Source organism: Rousettus aegyptiacus, unplaced genomic scaffold, assembly GCF_014176215.1.
Source record: "Rousettus aegyptiacus isolate mRouAeg1 unplaced genomic scaffold, mRouAeg1.p scaffold_m13_p_8, whole genome shotgun sequence".
In the NCBI taxonomy this organism is placed as follows: Eukaryota; Metazoa; Chordata; class Mammalia; order Chiroptera; family Pteropodidae; genus Rousettus; species Rousettus aegyptiacus.
The window spans coordinates 68,637,597-68,656,474 of record NW_023416311.1 but is presented as its reverse complement, the minus strand read 5'-3'; the positions used below and the strand labels follow the sequence as shown (position 1 = coordinate 68,656,474).

General features: G+C 40.5%; 1 protein-coding gene and 1 non-coding gene across 3 annotated transcripts in view; one reads left to right on the top strand and one right to left on the bottom strand.

The window, feature by feature from the left end:
* IQGAP2 (IQ motif containing GTPase activating protein 2) overlaps positions 1–18,878 on the top strand; it is a 248,303-nt gene that overhangs the window by 8,070 nt on the left and 221,355 nt on the right. The window lies entirely within an intron of this gene.
* Positions 16,924–17,042, bottom strand: LOC118607276. Its single transcript, XR_004952747.1, has one exon. It is a non-coding gene; the product is annotated as a 5S ribosomal RNA (ribosomal RNA).

Genomic DNA, 18,878 nt, shown 5'->3' with positions numbered 1-18,878 from the left:
TACTTTAACAGAAAATGGATTTAAAGTCCTGGTCCCATGCTGTTTTGAAAGCATATACTCATGGGAAAATTCTTTAGTTATCTATATGGGAATGGAGTCCATCTCAATTTGGGTGGAGATAAAATTAATCCTCATTTATATATCCTTAAATAAAAACTCTAATGTGTCTGTTGCTCACTATTTCCAAATAAATTTTGATGGGGTTAGGTTTCTGCACCACATTTTTTGCCATCTTAGAAATGATGATGTAGTTGTCATCGGCATACCTGAGTGATGAATTGTCACTCTGTAGTTACTAAACATCCTGTTGTCTCATTCAGTGTTAAGCTGATCATCCCTGCTCCTGCTGGTTTGAAAGCCCAAGAGTTCATGATACTATCAAGATAGAAAGTAGCTACTTGAAATAAGAGTTAATCTTTATGCCTAGTTCAGATTGTAGAGTTTGATTTGGCTCCCAGGGGTGGCCAACCTCTGGTTAACCTGGTGCTGTGAGACTTTAAAAGGGAGATGAAGAAGAGAAGGAAGTACACTGAGTTCATCTGACATCCCTCAGGCCTTGCGGCCCATAGAAAGTTAGTGAGGATTTAGGTTCACGGGCCCAATGAAGATCAATTTACAAGAATAACTGGAACGTTGGAACCATTAGATATAGAGGATATGGGCTGCTTTTTTGCGTGCTCACCTTTAGGTTACTCATTTATTCAGCTTCCCTCCCTTTTCTACCCGATTTTTTTTATTCTGGCAAATTTCATGTAAATATTACCTATCAACCTCTCTACTTTTCACTTCCCGCAAGAGGGAATATTAGGATCAGCCAGACTCGGCTGCTCCTTGGGTATGTCCTTCACTTTTGAGTTCTTTGCCTCAGCCCTGGGCTGATCAAGCAGGCTTTGCAGGGTTGGAGTAAGGGGCCTGGCAAGATGTTAGTCATGTAGTCAGCTGAATGTGAGTTTTCCATTCACCCCATAAACTTTTTCCTGCCCACATCAGATCCAGAAAGGTGACTTCCCAGACCCTTGCTTGTATTGAACACTTAGGAAGTTTGTCTTGGTCATTGAAATAATCATTACTCAGCTAATGCAGATATTTTCTCACTTTCATTCTGCATCTGCTAATGAGTTTTATTTTCTAAAAGAAAAATATGCTCATTTAAACATACACACACACACACCCCTCTCCTTATGAGAACCAGGGCCCATGAGTTCTTTGCTTAGGCACTGATCATGGTGACAGTCTCAGAGCTTTCTTCCTTAGTTCTTTAATACTGTAATATTTGCTGTTGCCAGTTTGAATTAGTCAGCAGTTTGGAGGATTGTGCTTACACATTCCTCTACAACATAGGCTCTGGCTGTAACTTTTTGTACTCAGATTGGTGAACTCTGAGCAAGAAATGGAGCTTTTAATGGGCTTCTATGTAGTAGTTTTGAAATCTCTGAAACTATTTAATCTGTTAAGTAGGACAAACAAGATTTAGCAACCAAACTGGGAAGTTACACTTTACTTGTGTACCTGTGAATATCTCTAGAAGGTTATGCAAACATCTTTTTAGAGGTTGCCTTCAGGTGGGGAGACTGGGGGCAAGGGTGGGAATATTATTTGAAATTGTTTTTACCATCTGTTACCTTTCAAAAAAATAAAGCAAATGTGTTTTGAAAAATTTTGTATTACATCGATTACGCTAAGAAAAACATGGATAAAATAGGATAGCAATAAAATTCATGAGGTTTGGGGCTGTTTCTTTCGGTCACAACTGTATCCCCAGTGTCTGGCACATAGGTCAGTCAACATGTCAGCAGTGGTTCTCTTTTAGGTAGTAAGATAATGGATGAATTAAACATATTTTTTCTCTTTAAATTTTCTGCTATAAACATATGTCTATAGTTAGGAAATTTACAGCAGTTACCCTTTGCTGCTCAAGATACAAAGTTTCATTAGCTACAAATTGTGCCTTGAGAAAATTAGTGTCTGAAAAACAGGTCTATTATTATTAAAAGGAGATATAATTTTCCAGAGGGGTGTGTGTGTGTGTGTGTGTGTGCGCGCGCACATACGTGCATGCACACATGAATGTGTTAGATTGAGAGACAGAGAGAAATACTGAAATGTTGAGAGGTCCAGTACTCTCTGGTTGTTAAACTACAGAGATGATGAGAGGTTAGATTGAAAACATAAGTATCAACAAAGTGAAGTTAGGTGAAGTTAGCAATGGTGATAGAAAAAAAACATCCAGGTGGGCAGTAGCTATTCAGAGTTTTCAAAATTTGTGAATGGAGAGTGTATAGGAAGCTGATCTATAAAAGGCAATAATAAATCAAGAAATACTGTCCGCATGAAATAAAGATTGCTGGCATAAAAGTAGGGGATTATTCCCTTGACTCAAAAGGAGGGCCCTCAGGAGCCTGAGAAGACATTGAGCACTCATAATTCTTTCATTCAGCTGGAGACTCTAGACACTGTGTGTATGATGGAATTTACACACCAAAATGCCTTCAGGGGTCAAACGTGATCAGAGAATTATATAAAAATGAGAAGGAACTTTGGATGTCCTTGCATTTGCTACCTTAATCACTCAAATTGGGAGGAAAACATTAGTGAATAGTGCAAGAACAAGACAAGATTAGTCTGTGGGCTGCTGGCCCCTTATGAGCTACCATTGTCCCCTGCAGTATGTTGTAAAACTTAAGTAGCCGTGATGGAAGAGTTGTTAACCCAGAACAATGACAGACATGAATCACTGTGATGGCAAGGTCAGCACCTAGTGCCTAAATGCTTATATTGATGTGCCGCTTTGTGACATCAGGTATGACTTCTCTGAGCTTCTGTTTACATCTGAAAAAAAAAAAAAGAGTATTTTTATCTCAAAAGGAGTATGAAGTATGAGAGATTGCTCTGAAAACTGTTCAAGTGTATGTATGTGGTGGTGGTGGTGTGGTAATTTGCCACTTATTTGAATAACCCTTTGGAGTCTTATTAGTGTCGAAAAGGGTTTATCACTTAATCATCTACTTCAAAGGCAGTGCCACTTAGGTTTTTGTGACACGTGTTGCTTTTGGACCTGTGTGTTTGAAATGGGACTTTTTTCTTCCTTCAACTTTCAACTTGAAAGGCAAAATTTTGACTTATGTAGCAATATGTTTGATATCAATTTTCTAAATCCTAATATATAATATTTGGCTAGATCCTTTCTTGTCAATCAGAGCATTTCTCTTACTAGGAAGTGTAAATATTGAAAACGTAAGTGAATAACATGATCCTCAAAAATTTAAAGACTTTTCAAGAGTCCTGTCTTTGAGACCTGTGCTGTAGGAGAATATTTCATAAAAGGAAACTGCTTTGTGGGGCAGGGGAAATCTTTTTTTTTTTTTTTAAATAGTGCGAAGAGGGAGGGAGGTAAGGGTGAAATTTGGGAAGGTATTTCTGTCTCCTAGTCTTTTAATAGAGTTCATTTCTTTATAAAGTTGAGGTGTTGTGGCTTAGTCTTAAACAAAAGAGGGGTGGAAGGCAGGGCAGCTAGAGTCATTGGGGGCTTGAGAAGATTTCCTGTGGCTGCTGGGTGTCAACAGAGGGCCAACTCCCTAGGTTAATTGCACATCTTTGACTATTATGCATGTCATCGTAATGTCACATCTTGGTTTAGAGCTCTTCTAGTTCATAGTTGTTAACCTGGCTGCCCATTAGAATCTCCGAGGGAGTTTCACAGAGAAAATACCGATTCCATCCCCTAGATGGTCTGTGTATTTCTTTTTGGATAGAGCTCTGGTGTAGGTATTTATTTTGTTTTCCTATTTATTAAAATTTTTTTAAACCCTCGGTACTTCAAAGAATAATGCAGTGAACATTCATTCCTTTCACTTAGCTTCACCGACAGTTAGCATCTTGCCACGCCGTTCCATGTGCAGACGTCGTGACAGCTCACCCCTAAACACTTCAGCACCCGGCTCGCATGCCCACAACAAGGACATTCTCCTACACAACCACATCCTTAGTACCATGTGTGCGAGTCCACTGTCCAACATAAAACCTACACTCAGATTTTCCCCAGCTGTACTTGATAACAATTTTTTTTTTTTCTTTTTTTTGGACACAGGGTCCATTCAAGTTTTTCATACTGCCTTTGGCTGTTATGTCCCTTCGGTCTTCCCCAGGCTGGAACAGCTCTCCTACCTCCCTGTCAGTTCAGTAACATTGACTCCTCTGAGGAGTCCAGGCCTGTTTCCTGGCATGAGTGCCTCCTGAGTGACCCCGTTTCCTCCTGGTGCCTCACATCAGGGGGCCACCATGTCCATCCTCTCACTACTGGTGATGAGTAGATACTTAAAAAAATTTTCCTAGGAGATTCTAATGTACAATCAAGGTTTATAATCTATTGAATTAATTAAAACCCCTCTGTGTGTGTGTGTGTTTATTGTCAGAAAATACACAACCTAAAATTTACCATTTTAACTATTTTAAGTGTTCCGTTCCATGGCATTAAGTACATTCACGTTGTGGAACCATCACCACTATCCATCTCCAGAACTTTTTCATCTTCTCAAACTGAAATCCATAACTCATTAAACAATAATTCCCTATTCCCGACTTCTCTCAGCCCTTGGCTACCACTATTCTACTTTCTCTTTTTATAATTTGACTACTATAGATACTTTACATAAGTGGAATCAGATAGTATTTGTCTTTTTGCGATTGAGTTTATTTCACTTAGCATAATGTCCTCAGGGTTTACCCAAATTGTAGGATGTGTCAAAATGTTCTTCCTTTTTAAACTAAATAATACTCCATTGCATGTATAAGTCGCATTTTATTTATCCATTCATCTGTCAATGGGCGCTTGAGTTGCTTCTACCTTTTGCCTATCGTGAATAACGCTGCTATGAACATTGGTGTACAAGTATATATTTGAGTCTCTGTTTTTGCTTCTTTTGGGTAAATACCCAGAAATGGGATTGCTGGATCATATAGCAATTCTATGTTTAATTTTATGAGGAATCACTATGCACCTCTTACTTTTCAGTTGAGTGAGTTGAAGCAGCCTCAGAAGGATGAAATCTCTTTGAGTTCAAGGAAGAACTCAGAATACAGGTTTCTAGGTGCCTCTTCAGATTACCTCCCCGGGGCCAGTGTGGATCCATTCTTCTTCATAATGGATAAAGGTCCAGGGTGTAAAATCTAGCTGTGGCAAGATTTACTTCTTTGCGACCTCAGGTGGTAGGCAGTACAAGGGTTAGCATATAGTATTTCATTTACGTTATGTATAACTTTTTAAAGATTTAGTTTTGAGTTGGTAATTTAAGTAGTATGAGTACATAGGCAACAAGTTACCTTTGGCTCTATAAATTGTGCAACGGGGGGTGGGGGGGGTAACAGATTACCTCTCTGGAGTTTATAGAATTTTTAAAATAGAATACTGTTTTAGTTAGTTAATTTGATGACTCCACATACTAGCTGTGAGACCTCGGACAAGGTCTTAACTTCCCTGGTTTGTGTTGTTCAAATGTAAAATGGGGATACTAATAGTGTTCAGAATTAAATGAGTCAATCTATGTAATGTCTGCTTCCTGGTACAGAGAAGGCACTCACTCAGTGCAAGCTATTACTATTTTCCATCACTTTCAAATATGTTATTTAGATGATTACCATTATTCTAGGAAGTATTATTTGGAATCCTGGTTTTTAAAATGACTTATTACTGTTTTCCTGACTTGGCATCTCTACATGGCTGTCTTGTAACTGTCAGCCTAAGGCCTCTAGGATGGTGATTCTTAACCAGAGTGAAAGGTGCAGGAGCATAAGAGAGCCATAGCTCTAAAACCACTGTGTACTGAAAGTAAGGGGAAACTATGGCTTTGGGAGAGTGTTGGCCATTTTTATATACTTCTGGGCCTTGGGGTCCAAGTTAAGAAAGTATGTTTGGGGAATTTGGGCCTGTGCCAGGCTAAAGTGGACCCAGGACTAGGCGGCCTGCTGTTTTGGAAGGCTGATCATTCTTCCACTCTCTGGTTGGAAACGAGCTGAGAATTATATAACAGTATAATTCCATGTAACCAAGTTGTTATCTCTTAATGATTAGTTTGGAAGTGTGCAAAGTATAGTTTGTGGGGTTTCCAGGAGTATTTCATAAGAGAAAATGTTGGCTCTGCCGAATAGCCTAGTAAGAGCTGAAACTCAGACAATTCTACATCAGTGGAAGATACTGATCTTTACCCTGGTGTCAGGCCCGTCTCTGCTTGTGCAGCCCTGGGAGAGAGATCCCACAGCACTTCGTGCCTGGGAACAGGGGGCAGAACCACAGGAAGTGAGCATTGTGTACACAGTTCTAAGAGCGGACTCCACCTTTTTCTGTCAAACTCTAACGATGCTAATGATAACAAATATATAAAATGTTTATATGTGCCAGGCACTGTTCTAAGCACTTGACATGATTTAATCGTCATAACAACCCCTAAGCACTTGACATGATTTAATCGTCATAACAACCCTGTCAGGCAGGTAATATTATCCCCATCTTATAGATGAGAAAACCGAGGTACAGGGAGGTTAAGTAACTTGCCCATGGTCCCACAATTAGTAAGTGGCAGAGTCAAGATTTGAACCCAGGCAGTGTGACTCCAGACTTTGTGCCTACCATACCTGTTGGATACAAATTAAAAAGTCAGTGTTTGGTACTTGGTACTTTGTCTTCTGGGTAACGCATTTAGCCATTGCATTAGTTTCCTATGTGTAGCAAAGTAACACAAACTATGTGGCTTTAATATAATGGAAATTTATTCTCTCACAGTTCTAGAGGCTAGAAGTCAAAGTGTTGGCTGGGCTGTGCTCCCTCTGGAGGCTCTGCTAGAGGACCCTTCCTTGCCTCTTCCTAGCTTCTGGTTGTTGCTGGAAGTTCTTTGAGTTCCTTGGCTTTTAGATGTATCACTCCAATCTTTTACCCCGTGGCTACATGGTGTTCTCCTTAGACATATGTTTTTTCTTCTTATAAAGTGCCATTCGTTGGGTTAATGTCCAACCTAATCCCATGTGACCTGATTTTAATTAATTGTATCTGTGAAGACCCCATTTCCACATAAGTTTACATTCTAAGGTTCTGGGTACATGTGAATTTTGGGGGGAGAGTACTATTCAACTCAGTATAGCCGTTACATTTAGGAAAAGGAAGAATTTTATACATCCTAAATTTTTTATCCCAATGACTGGGTGATCATGATATATATAGCCAGGGAGAGGGAGTGAGTTAATGGGGTTGACCGGTGCCTGCTGTTAAGTCAAGTGCTTGGTCATTACCAATGTCATCACAAACACAGATGAAATAAGGAAGAGTAGGGAAGAGTGCAGAGGCAGCAGTTATTTAAGAAAGGATTTGGAAGCATCAGAAGGCAGATGATACCTGGTGGGCACTAGCCTGGTGAGAGACAGACAGAGAACAGTAATAGCATCGTGCTCAGGAGCAAGGCCCTCATAGTGATAAGTTAAACCCTCTCAGTGACCTCGAGTCTGTTCAGCGCATTCTGAATAAGAGAACTGGGTAGTGTGTGGTCCTTTTTAGAGCAATTTCTATCACATTTACTTTGCGGTGGTCGTAGGTTTAGCCAACAGTTAAGCAGAAAACAGGCTTATTTAAAAGTCATTTGATCAGGCTGGATGACTGAGACATACATTGTTTACAACATCATCTCTGTGGCAACAGGGCTTTCTGACATAACTCTATAGCTCGTTTATGAATATCCTCTTTTTTTTTTTTTTTTCTTTTGGTTGATAGAAAGCACAGAACTGAATTTGGGGCTTAGCTAATGTACCAAGGCCTTAAGCATTGTTTCCAGCATGTTTATAGCCCTCTGCCTTCACCATTCTTACCTACTTTTTTCTTTTACCCAATTTCCTTATCTCTTTATATTAATACATTTTCCTCTAACATATCTATCTTTGTTAATCTGCTCAGATACTTTTAGGAAGGTAGTGAGATATAATAAGTAAAATGCTCATTTGACAAAAGGGCACTTTGGGCCGATCTCTGCATCATTAAGACAAAATAGGATAGCAAGCATCAAGCACTTAGCACAGTGCCTGGCAGTGTAGTGAGTGCTCAGTGGGTGGGAAAAGCAGCATTCCGGAGGAGCCAGTGTGAGTGAGGGCCTGAGCTGGGAATGCGTGCATGCGGGATTGATTAGAGGAAAGGAGAGCAGAGTGCACGGAGGGTCTTGACTGCCACCGAAGGCAGGACTCTGAGACGCCAAAGAGGCACCAACAGTTGGGTCTTTTCTGCGCCTTCCTCCTGGGCTTCCCTGCTCCTCCGCAGTGACTCCAAGCCCGGGCCCGCCTTGCTCTTTCTTCCCCTGTATTTATCTGCTTGTTCCATCTGGAACATGTGCTAGCTCAGCGAAGGCAGAGCCTGCCCTCCACAGATTGCTGCAGAATAGCAGGGGGGTTTTGAAACTCATAACACTGGTGACCGAGACTATTTTGGGAGATGGATTCTTCATTGAAATTTTATTGCTATAGTTTCCTTTTTCTTCCCCATCCTCTTTATTTACTACCTTACGTTACACATAAACTTTTGAAGTCCGAATAGCAGACAACTGTTAATGCTGCCTTTGGGGAACCACAGAAACAACTTAAAATGGATTGGTTTCTAATGATGTGGAGAAATGCTTATATAATAAAGTGAAAAGGCAGGATATGTTGTGGAGAAGTTAGAACTTAATTCCTATGGGGGAAAAGACTGGAAAGAAATGCATCAAATTGTTAACAGTTGTTTTAGAGAGAACCATGTTTCCTGTTCTATAGTTATCATTTTTTCCCTAAAGAGACCTGTAATCATATTTAAATGGGAGGGAGACCCATCCGCACAAATTTTCATGTTTTTTCCTGCTGATTTTGAGATATCAAGTCCTTCCCCATCTGGACTCGATTGACTTCAGCTAATCAGTGTCAGGTAGAAATTGTTGGTGTGATAGAATGAATTGTCAGTGAATCACCTTGCTGGCCCTGCCTTTCTGATGCCTTTTCTTTTGGTCTATGAACTCCATAAGGCCATTTGGGTCTCATGGGTCAGTGTGTGTGTGTCACACAGAAGTAGGAGTTTTCTGTGTGTGCTGATGAATTGGAAATTGTTGTGTAACTAACTTCATGGGTCAGGTTGAGAGCAGGTTTTCCCATGGTCTGTGCCAATAACCTCTCTCTTGACACCCTTAAGTCACAAGATTAGAGTGCACGTGCTCAGTTCTGTGTTTTCCTTCATCGTCCTCCAGTCATTTTCAGCGAGCAGGATTTCGGTCAGCTGGCACATCACCAGCAAGAGCCAAATTAGACATAATTGCACATGGCCTTAACTTTCAGGTCTGTGGCTTACTGTGTTCAGCAAGGCCCGCCAGGCCTGGAGCTTTGTTCTTCTTGGAAAAAGCATGCCCCAGAAGAAAGGCTACAGTATAATTCATTGTCTAAACCTAGATATCCTGTGGGAAAGCGGGGTTCTGTTCATTATGCCAAGGCATGCTGTCGAGCCATTTCTGGGCAAACCCCAATCTGTTAGCATGGCTCTTTCTCTGTTTTGTGAAATGTGCTTCACTTTCCTAGTCCATCTTTACAGCAACTTTTGGAGGAGAGGGGAAGCCAAAACTGTTGGAGAGGATGCCTGGGCATTTGAGAAAAGGGGAAGCAGGGTGCCTTTTCAGGAAAGTTGAGCTATAAATAGAGCACTGCCATTCAATAGTTGCTTGGGCACTTCAAACACGGAGGTTTGTGCCATTGTTCCTTTCTCTGCATTCCTTGTGAGTCCCGTCTCCCTGTCCTCTGTGTTATAAAGGAACCCGTCTTTGTGCCGAGCCTGCCAGGATGCAGCCCCTTTAATATGCCTCCGAGGGAGCTGGCCTAGGGGATCACTAAGGCCTCTTCCATGATTTTATAATGGGTAACCTAAGGCCTGTGCTGCATGGGTAATGAAGGGACAAGGGGGTGGGGGCCTTCCTGCTGAAAGGACAGGGCCCTGGCTCCTATGTCCCTGGCTGTCACACACTCAACAGCAGGCTCTTTTCTGAGCCAATGGTGGGAAACCGTCGAGTGCAGGGGGTGCAGGCCTTTTACGGGACGGCGGGTTTCTTGGTGGGGTGAGCAGTAGGTGACGACACCGTGGCTAAGTCTGTAGGTCAGGGTTTCTCAGTCTCAGCATAAGTCACATTTTGGCCTGGACAGTTCTTGGTCGTGGGGTGCTGTGCATTGCAGGACGTTTAGTAGCGTTCCTGAGCTACCAGATGCCAGTAGTATCCCCTCTCGGTTAGTAATGAGAACCCGTAACGTCTGCAGACGCTGCCAGGTGTCCCTGGTCGAGAGTCACTGCTATAGGTAAAGAAACAGAATTGTTTTCTGGATATTTCTTTTTGTGTTGCTGTATTTTGTTCTGGCCAAGCTCCCACCTTAAGCTTTCATAATACCATTTCCTGGACCAATTAGTATCTGTGATGGTGGGTGGTGATTTAAAATGAAATAGCCTCACTTTCATGCTCTCAGATTTGGCTCTGAAATAAAGTGATCTGAGCTCTGCCCCCTCCACTTTCAAGAGTGCCAAATAATGAAGTCTTTCTGCTGGAAATGCGATTATGCTGTTTCCCACCACTTAAAACTGTTTTCTTAAAATTTCTACCATGACTAGTGTAGTGGGGTTGATACTGACCAAAAATGTTACATTTTAAATGAGGGTTCTCTAATGCAGCGCTTCTGATACTTTCACGTGCCTGTGCATCATCTGAGGATCTATCTGGTTCTGAGTCTGCGGATTCAGGCACTCTGGGCTGGGCCAGAGACTGCAAACCTGACAAGCTCCCAGGTGATGCCGGTGCAGCTGGTCTGTAGACCGCACTTCGAGTAGCGAGGCTCTCATAAGGACCACTTCGTAACAGTTAAAGGAAAATTGGCAAATATGTTCGGATGGATGATGGAATGCTTTGAGTGGGGGCAGCATAAGGCCTTTGGCAATCTGTTGTGCGGAGGGCTGCCCACAGACCTTTGTGTGGGTAGGACATCAGGTCTGAGCCCGTATGTAGCCTCGCAGGCTGTCAGGCAGCAGAAGGACCAATGCTTGCAGCTACTTACCTGTCACTATGAGGAACAGTTTAACAGGACAGCCTGAGACAGATGGCTGCACCCCCTGAATGGGCATCGAAGGGGCGAGCCAGCTCCAGAAAGGCAGCAGATTGGACCATTTTAAGCTCTGAACTGTTTGCTGGCTCCCTGGGTTATACTTAAGCAGAGAGAATTGTACCAGAGAACTACCCCTCAGAAGGGCTTTGGTATAACTTTTTAGTTGCTCAGCTTTGCAGGGATGACAGACAGCCAGGCACACACTCTTCTAGCATGGGGTACTCTCCTGGGGTATTGGGTAACACGAAAAGCAGTTGCTGCTCCACCGGTTACCCTGAAGCCTTTGTGTTTGCAGGTCTGCTGGTGCTAGGGAAGAAAGTGGGAGTGGGAGGTGGTATTGGATGGAGTGGGAGGTCACATTGGGAGCTGTGGGAAGTAAGACATCCCAAACTAGTGATACAAATGAAAGTATGGAGTCCAAGTCACCCACTCTTATGTGCCAGGAGCCAGGTTTGGATATTAATCCCCAAGGTAGCCATGTCTTCACATTGCTTATTAAACAAGAAAAATTTTAAATAATAATTAATCTTATTATCCAAATATAACCATTATGAGCTTTTAGGCATATTTCTTTACGGTTTTTATTCCTTTCTGTATCTTTCTATGTTAAAATTAATTAATATTTCTATCACCCTGATGAAGATGTTATATTTGCACTATTCATAGTTTTTCAAATTTAGAAGAGTGCCAGTCTATGAAAGTCTCTGTGGGACAGTCGAAATAAATGATTTCTTACACTCTCCATCTAGAAGTCCAGAGATCCTGACTAAATCTTAAACCCTAAGTTCACTGGAGATTTGCATTTGAATATCTTTGTTCCAGTTGAATGATAAGGAACACACACACACACACAACTATTTCATAGGGTTTTAGCACATTTTTTAGTTTTCTCACACATCCCTCTAGGAAGAGAAGGTAATTATCTATAGTTTATAGGTGAGGACAGGAGAGTTTATAATAGTTAAAAGTCGAGTTCGATATCCTCGTCCAGACTTCAGAGTCTTTGGATTTGTCTTTATAACAAGAGGTGATAGAAGTAGTAAGGTTGGGATGACAGAACGTGTCACCTGCCTGAGCTGGGCATGCTGACCTATGTATACTGACTCACATAATACTTTGTTACAAATCATCCCAAAACTTTGTGAATAAAACCACCACCATCTTATTATACTTACAGATTCTCTGGGCTAGAAATTCAGGCAGGGCACAGAGTGAATGGCTTGTTTCTGCTCCGATTATTGGACCAATTAATGAGCTGGCAAGATTTAAACTCCTAGGAAGCTGGAGTCATCTGGAAACTTCATCATTCTTATGCCTAGTACCTGTGCTGGGATGACTTGATGGCTAGACTCAGCTGCGGCCTCAGGTAGACTCTCCATGTGGCCCTTCCAGCATGATGGCTGGCCTTCTAGAGACCACCAGGAAACTGCATGGACATTTCTAACCTCTCTTCGAAGTCAGATACCATTCCTTCTGTCACTCTCTACTGGTCAAAGCCATTGCATGTTTGCCCAGAATCATGTGGATGGGCCATAGACCCTACCCCTTTATAGAATGAGTCAAAACATTTGTAACTGCTTAAGAAAAAGAAAGTCAACTGTTTAGTCCACACTATACCACAGTGCTGATTCAATAGAAAATTAGCTTGAGAAGTCAGCAAAGCTTTATCAAGAATGAGTTTGTCATAATTTGGGACATAAAAGACAAGCTGTGTATGTTGTAAAGAATTAATGACAATGACTGATATGAGTAGAAAAATTGAAGTGAATCTAAGTACCTGGAGTTGGGGAGTGGTTTAAATAAATTATGAAATACGTATGTTAGAAATACTATACAGCCCTTAAAAAGAATGACATAGCTCTCTATGTACTGACATGGAAATATATCCATCAATAAAATGAAAATATTATTTATAGAAAAACATGTATTCAATAATACATTAACATTTTAACATAAACATATATAAAAATTTAGGAAACAGTTTTAAAGGAATCATACCAAACTGTTAATAGGCTTTTCTAATGGGGAAAAGAGTAGGACTTGGGTGGGTTTTGGGTATAAAGAACTCACTTGATACTCTCTCTAGTTTTATGCTGTTTAAATTTTTTATTGAATCAAGTATTGCTATGTTGCTCTTACAATATGAGTTGCTGTGTGATATTTTAACTTTTAAAATATATTAATTTGGCAAACATCTAAAAGTTGTGAGAAGGAATTGCTTTTCTCCTAGGGCTGTTATTACACTTTAACTTTCTTGTATTTTATTATATGAACAGTCGTTGTGGGTGTAATATTTGCACAAGTAGGCACTAGTTTGCTTAGCGTGCACTGGAGTCACCAGAGAGATTTAAGAAAACCAGTCTTTTTGTTGATTCATTTTGTTTCTCTTCTCTTTACTGAGGAGTCTTCTTGGTAGCAGCACAGTTCCTGAAAGGTGTGGTGATTCCAAGTGACTTTCATATGATGGTGTTACTGTTTACAACTAGGAGTAGACATACTCATGTTAGGTTGAAACATTTAAGCTTGTATTATCTCCTGAATGGAATTAACTGTATTCATAAAATCAGCAGTATTAGAAAAGATTTATGGCTTTAATAAGATTTAACCTGGTCTGTTTCTGACCTAATATTCTGGGTTGGGCTATTTGAATATCGTACACCCCTTGAGCTCATAGAACAGGGTGAAAGCAAAAATGGAGATCTGGATCTGTGTTTTAAAGGTATAAGATCCTCTGTTTATTTCTTCTGCTGTATAGCAACCCAGTCATATCTCATTTTTCAAACAATGATATGATTTAAAATAATATCCTGATGAGAGCTAGGAAGAGTGACCCTGTGCCAGTGACTGAACTCCGCCCTGGGCCGGCAGTGAATTGAGTGAGTACTTCCTATCTGTATGGTATTTACCATTGAGTAGGATACAGAGAGACACCAAATAAGTGATTATGTGAGGACTGGATCACACTTTGTGAGATGCTAGGCTAGATGTTCTCTGTTCACCCCTGCTAGTCCCCCATGCTCTGTGTCCTGGGAGGCAGGACATAATGGATGTGAATGGGCTCCTTGGCCTCTGGCTTTGAGGATATAAGTCAGGGTATTTATTTTTTCTTTATCCCCAGGCTGGGCTTGGAGGTGGGTTCCTTTGCTGAATGCCACAGCTCCTGTCTGGTGGTCCTCTCCTGCTGTTGCTGCAGCTAAATTCTTGCTGCGGTTACTCCCTTTAGACCAGGGGAGGTGATGGCTCTTTGCTGCTGCTGGCTACTTGATTGCTGACCCTTACTCATTTGCCTAAACTTGTTCCTGCTTTTGTAAATAGTGCTTTCCTTAAACTCTTAAACTACTTCTTTCCTTAAACTACTTCTTTCCTGCCTGTGCCCTGATTAATGAGATAACGAACCATTTCACAAATGGAAAAGTTGAGGCTAGAGATAAATGAGAATTGGGATTAGAATCTAGGATATTTTATGTTAAAGCCTAATGCTTAAATTCAGTGCTTTATCATTTGCATGTAGTGACTAAGAGGTTCTCATTGTCATTCTCAAATTGAGAAGAAACCCAAGGGAAAAGTTTCTTACCTGTTAGATGTAACTATAAAGTTATGAGGCTAAACAACAAACTAGCTCTTACACATTTAAATAAGCAATATCCTTCAAATCAGCTTCTATAGTTTAGAGCTTTTTGTTAATTTCTTTTAGGATCGCCATCAGAATCATTTTATCAACCAGGAAGGAAAAAATAATCTAAAGCAATGAGGCATTCACTTTGCCACCTTATTTTCTAGGCTGGGCTCAAGTTGAATACTGGTTGTTTGCAAATATCCATCTTCGAAGACAAACTTTCAGGATGTTTAAAAGAAATACATAATTGAGTTGAAGGGTATTCCAAAAGAGGCACCTAAAAATGTGCTCAGCAATGGCAGCCAAGTTGGAATGAACATAGAGCTTCTCATATGGCTATTTTGAAGGATAGGATATTTACTCCTGTGTGCAGTCTCTTGACTTACAAGTACCAGAGCTTAATCATGTTACCTGAGTCTCATCTCACTGCACCCAGACTCCGTATTCATTTCTTTGACCTGCAGAGGAACTCTAGGCTAAGTAGAATGATGGTGAGGGCATGCTGCCCATTACTGCCTTATAAGCAGAGCTGTCTTTGAGGCCACATAGCCTATTGGTTAAGAACTGGATCCTTGAGCCAGACTGCATTGGTGCCAATCCAGTCTCCACACATGACTACTCTGTGCCTCGGTTTCCTCATTTGATAAGTGGAAATAATAATTCCTGCCTCACACAGTTTTTGTGAGGATTAAAATAATTATGTAAAGGACTTTGGAGAATGTCTAGTACAACCGTAAGTGCTCAGTAGTGGTTAGCATGTTTTCTTTCTTTCTCTTTCCTTTTCTTTTCTTTTCTTTTCTTTTTTCTTTTTTTTCTTTTTTCTTTTTTCTTTTTTCTTTTCTTTCTTTCTTTCTTCTTTCTTTCTTTCTTTCTTTCTTTCTTTCTTTCTTTCTTTTCTTTTCTTTTCTTTTCTTTTTTCTTTTCTTTCCTTTTTTTTTATCACTCTGTCCACCATCATCATTCATCTTCACAGTCTGGGACTCCCATGATTCTTCTTCCTTCCTTCTGTGTTATCAATCACGTTCCTTCTTAGGTCTTATCTATCACAATTTAGTGAACTCTTCCCCTCCCCCTGGGGGGGGGGAGCGAATTAACTTTCTGAAGTACTTGTTTTTGAAGAGGTATGTCTAAGTCATGGAATAGGAGAAAAAGAACCAACAGAGAAAGAAGGGATTAAGAGCCTAGTGGGAAAATGAGCATGTTGGGAAGAGAAGGTAAACACTGTAAAAGCACTGTTTCTTACAAAGCCAGGAATCAGGATCCAGCGCATCTCGGCCACATACGTGTTTGCGCTGGTTTCTGGTTCTGCTTATGTCGTGAACTGGCCAGGTATCCTTTGCCATTTAGTTATTACCTTTTGTGCCTCAGTGTCTCGAACTTGCAAAGTGTTAATCCTGTTACTTTCCTACCTTCTGGATATCTTGGTGGACCGAACTGTTGCAGACAAGCATTCCTCTTGCCTTGGACTTGTAAAAGATACAAAAATGAAAGAACTTTCGCTTCACTTAAAAATTTAAGCATGGGAAGTCCCCATGTGCCGTAAAGAGAGCATTCAAAGTCTGAGTGATGAATAGGAGTTGGAGCAGGCGGCACATGGGGAATGAAGTTCAGACTTATGAAGTGTGGGAAGATGGTACTTAGATCTCCCTGCATCGACTCCAGGAATCAGGAAGAGCTGTACTAGCCTTAAAATGGGGAGCAGAAAAACCCTACCTACCAGCTAAAGAATGACCATGAGAGGAAAGAAAGGAACTAGTTAAACAACAAAACAAAACAACAACAACGAAAACTGGGACCTAAAGCCTGCATCGCACGATGAAGTGGTTGACTTCTTAGGTGTGTGATCTAAGCCCTTCCTGCTAGGACATTAACACAAAGCCAGTGGAGAAGGTTAAGGGCACTATAAATAGAGATTGGGCTACAAGGCACTAGTTGATAATTTATCTACTCTCTCAAATTTTGTGTAGGTGATATTGTAATTCTTTTCTTGTTACCTTTCTTGTTCTCTTCTAATTAAAATGAAACTGTGTATATTTGTTGCAAGAAGTCTTTCTTAACTTCCAGTAGTCTAATTTCATTTTTTTTTTTTTTTTAAGATGAGGCAACCCTTGGTTGACCTCATAAATTGCAAGGACCTCTTCAGTTTACAATCCCTTATTTTTTTATTTTTTATTTTTTTATGCCTACAGCACCTGGTCTTCCTAGGTGATCTCCCATCCAAGTACTAACCAGGCCCGACCCTGCTTAGCTTCCAAGGTCAGACGGGATCGGGCTTGTTCAGGGTGGCATGGCCGTAGACTCGATCTCATTTTCTTGAATGAAAATGGTTTCAAGGTAAAACTGGGTTGTAATATTTATAGTCTTTGTCATTATTAATACCTATGGATTGACATAAGCCACTAAATAGCTCTAGTAATGGATGAGTATGCTGTGTGCATAGTGTGTGTGTATTGGGAAGGGGAAGGAATGTGAGTCTTTCCTCACAAAGTAAACTGCATGGTGCAGCTGTAGAGCCAAAGGGCAGGCATGAGAACCCACCTGGCCACTCGTGCTGCCTTCATTGTTTAATGCTGAGTGTGTTTAGACATCTCACCTTGCCTGAGTCACTACTCATTTGTACCCTTTCTTCCTTCTTTTTTCTCCTAAGTTGAAAATTGTCTTACAATGTAGTACCAGGAGCAAAGAACAAATTGATACTACTTGAGTCTAAAGAGATATGCAAGATAAGTTTAAATAACCATGTTCTGGTTGAGAATTGTTTTCTGGAAGGAGCTGTTCATAATTTATAGTGAGAAAACATGTACTAGTTAATAATTTCCAGAGTTTTAAATCATCTTATTGTAAAACATCATTTTAATTTAATAGTGAATTTAATAAAGTAGATGGACGCAAAGTTTATGGTAGGTGTGCTAACCTTAAAGTTCACCTTTGTCCCAGTTTATATAGAAGAGGGGGCAGCACTATATGTGGGAAAGTACAGGTTCTAGAACCTGTAATCCTGAGTCTGGCCTGCCTGGCACTGGGGCCTTGGGCAAAACACTAGCCCTAAGAAGCCTTGTTTTCCTCCTCTGTAAGTTAGGGTTGTCTATCTAGCTGGGTTGTTGGGAAGATCAGTAGTTACATGTAAGGCTGCTAACACAAAGCCTCATAAAGTAACAAATGGTGGCTGCTGTGGGACGTGGCCTTTTATGTCTGACATGCACCCAAAGTTTTGTCATAGGGCAGGTTTTTAGCTGTAGACTTCATGGCTGAAGTTGTAGCACATTTATTGGCGAACTCTAGACTGGTTTTATAAGATACTTGTATACAATTTGAACTCTTTCTTGACACATTTTATTTTTCTATTGTAAAGTCCCTTGGGTGCATTTTCCCTTGCGTGTTGATTTTTCAAATATAGGTATGGGATCGAATATAAAATTTACAAGCTTATATAAATAAACAAATGAGGAGAATTAGAGGCTCTTCCTTTCTGTAGATGGCCTTCTAGTAGTAGAAGGAGTAATGGGGTTAGAAAATCCTTAGTAGATGCTAACATTAGTGGATGAAAGTTTTATGAACAAAAGGATATACATATAGTTTCAAAGTGTCTCCTCACAAATTGTTTATTACAAAGAGAAAAATATTAAATGTAGAATGTAGAAACCTGGCACACATCACCTTAACTGAGTTAACATCACATAATTTCACATACTGAGTTAATGTCATATAATGTCACGTACTGAGATAAACCAACATCATGTGCCCTCTGATTGGTTTTTGTAGAAAGTACACAGCTTGAGTTTTGGGTGGTATGTTTAACTGCCAAAAGTGCATAACTTAAGTCGAATCATGAGGACACAGCAGACAAATATAAACTGGTGGACATTCTACAAAATTAATGGGCTATAATCTTCAAAAACAAACTCAACAAAGGCAAAGGCTGATAACAGTTTGAGATTAAAGGAGGCTAGTGAGACATGGCAACAGAATGCATGGGATAAAAAGAAAGCTATAAAGGACATTACTGGGACAAGCGAAACTTGAATATAGATTGGAAAATAGTGTATCAATATTAAATTTTCTAATTTGGACAGTTGTACTAAGGTCATGCAATAGAATGCCTTTGAGCTTAAGAAATACACACAAAATATACTGA